Source organism: Cebus imitator, unplaced genomic scaffold, assembly GCF_001604975.1.
Source record: "Cebus imitator isolate Cc_AM_T3 unplaced genomic scaffold, Cebus_imitator-1.0 Scaffold64, whole genome shotgun sequence".
Lineage (NCBI taxonomy): Eukaryota > Metazoa > Chordata > Mammalia > Primates > Cebidae > Cebus > Cebus imitator.
The window spans coordinates 2,968,363-2,970,698 of NW_016107379.1; the positions used below are offsets into that span (position 1 = coordinate 2,968,363).

At 38.8% G+C, this 2,336-nt stretch overlaps 1 long non-coding RNA gene across 1 annotated transcript in view; it reads right to left on the minus strand.

Annotated features, from left to right (window-relative positions):
• Positions 1–650: 650 nt before the first annotated feature.
• The window catches only part of LOC108305550, an 8,986-nt gene continuing 7,300 nt past the window's right edge, over positions 651–2,336 (minus strand). Inside the window, exon 4 of the long non-coding RNA XR_001825782.2 lies at positions 651–2,066. This is a non-coding gene — a long non-coding RNA (uncharacterized LOC108305550). The remainder of the gene's footprint in view (positions 2,067–2,336) is intronic.

Sequence of the window (2,336 nt, forward strand, 5' to 3'; positions counted from 1 at the left end):
GGCATGGTGGTGCATGCCTGTAATCCCAGCTACTGAGGAGGCTGAGGCAGGAGAATTGCCTGAACCCAGGAGGCGGAGGTTGCGGTGAGCCGAGAGCGCGCCATTGCACTCCAGCCTGGGGAACATGAGTGAAACTCCGTCTCAAAAAAAAAAAAAAAAAAAAAAAAAAAAAACCACAAATTGCTCACTTGAGTTACAAGAACGTTTGCAGAGAATTTAATGGGTAATTCTTCATATTAGGATCTGCATAGCACAAAACCATTCTAGTTTTTTTTTTAGAGACAAGGTTTTGCTGTCACCCAGGCTGGAGTGTAGTAGTAGTGATCACAGCTCACTGTAGCTTCAACATCCTGGGCTCAAGTGATCCTCCTGCCTCAGCCTCCCAAGTAGCTAGGACTACAGGCACACACCACCATGCCTGGTTAATTATTTTTTGTGGAGACAGGTCTCTTTTTGTTGCCCAGACTGGTCTGGAACTGCTGGCTTCAAGGGATCCTTCTGCTTTGGCCACCCAAAATGCAAAGATTATAGGCATGAGCCTCCATGCCCAGTTGACATTCTTTCAGGAGTTCAGATCCCCTCCCCTCATTTCAATAGTTTTTAGGTCCACAAAGAGTGAAGTTGTAGACAAAGCAATCACAAGGCACATGACTGTTTATATGTAACTTTTTCCATAGCAGCCAGTACCACCTTTACACCTCAGTAAAACAGTAGCATCCATTCCATGAATGTTGGTTTAGTTTGTTTCTGAATGCATTTATTTCACAAATTTGTTTAAGGGCTATAAACCAAATTTGTATCAACTTTTAAGTTTGTACATATTACAAAATAGAAAATTAAGTCAGCAGTAAGTCAGTATAAACAGTCACAAGAATTTTTCCCCTCTACAAAGGGTGTATATTCAAGGAGACTTCAGAAAGTTTCTGGAAAATGGAATTAAAAGACAAAAATATAAACTATATTTCTGAACATTAGTTCTATGGAGTTCAAGACACTTGTAAGTGATGATACCAGCTATTCAGTCCATCCATAAAGAACTGAGAGTTCTAGGAATTTAACCACATCAATGCAGTTTTTTTTTTTTCTTTTTTTTACATTATTAACTGAAAAAAAAATGTACAGCTTTAAAAAAAATTTTTAAGATTAGGAAACAAAACATCAGAAGGTGCCAAATCAGGACTATAGGGTGGATACCTAGTGATCTGCCATCAAAACTCTCGCAGAATTGCCCTTGATGAGAGAGATGAGTAGAAGCATTGTGGAGAACAACTCTCTGGTGAAGCTTTCTCGGACATTTTTCTGCTAAAGCTTTGGCTAAGTGTCTCAAAAACACTCCTAATAAGCAGATGTGACCATTCTTTGGCCCTACAGAAAGTCAATAAGCAAAATACCTTGAGCATCCAAAAGCTGTTGAGAGCTTTGCTCTCAACCAGTCCACTTGTGCTTTGACTGAACTACTTCCATAGCTTGGTAACCATTGCTTTAATTGCGCTTTGTCTTCAGGATTGCACTGTTAAAGCCGTGTTTCATCTCCTGTTACAATTTTTCAATGAAATCCTTCAAGATCATGACCCCACTTATTTAAAATTCCCACTGAAAGCTCTGCTCCTGTCTGTAGCTGATCTGGGTGCAATGGTTTTGGTACCTATCGGGTGTAAAGTTTGCTCAATTTTTCTAGTCAGAATTGTGTAAAGTGAACCAACTGAGATGTCTATGGTGTTGACTGTCGTTTCTGCTATAAACTGTTGGTTTTCTGCAGTTAGGCCATGAACTAGATTAATTTTTTTTTCTCACAAACTGATGTGGATGATCTGCCACTGTGGGCTTCTTCTTCAAGATTACCTTATCCATTCTTAAAATGAGTTATCCATTTGTAAACTGATTTCTTTGGGGCATTGTCCCAATAAACTTTTCATAAAGTATCAATTAGTTCACAATTCCCCCACCCAAGCATCAACATAAATTTGATGTTTGTTCTTGCTTCAATTTTAGCAGAATTCGTGTTGCTCTGACAGAGCCTCTTTTCAAACTGATGTCTTATTCTTCTTAGTGCTTCAAACTAGATCCTGTTCAGATGTGTTATAACAAGTTAGTAGGAGTTTATTTTGGTACAAAAAATTTTGAAATCCATGCATAGTTTTTTCATAATATGCATTTTCCACAAACTTTTTCAAGACCCCTCATATTTCTTGGATTTTTTGTTTGTTTGTGTTTATTTATTTATTTTTTTGAGACAGAGTCTCACACTGTCACCCAGGCTATAGTGCAGTGGTGCAATCTCAGTTCACTGCAATCTCCGTCTCCTGGGTCCAGGCAATTCTCTTGCCTCAGACTCC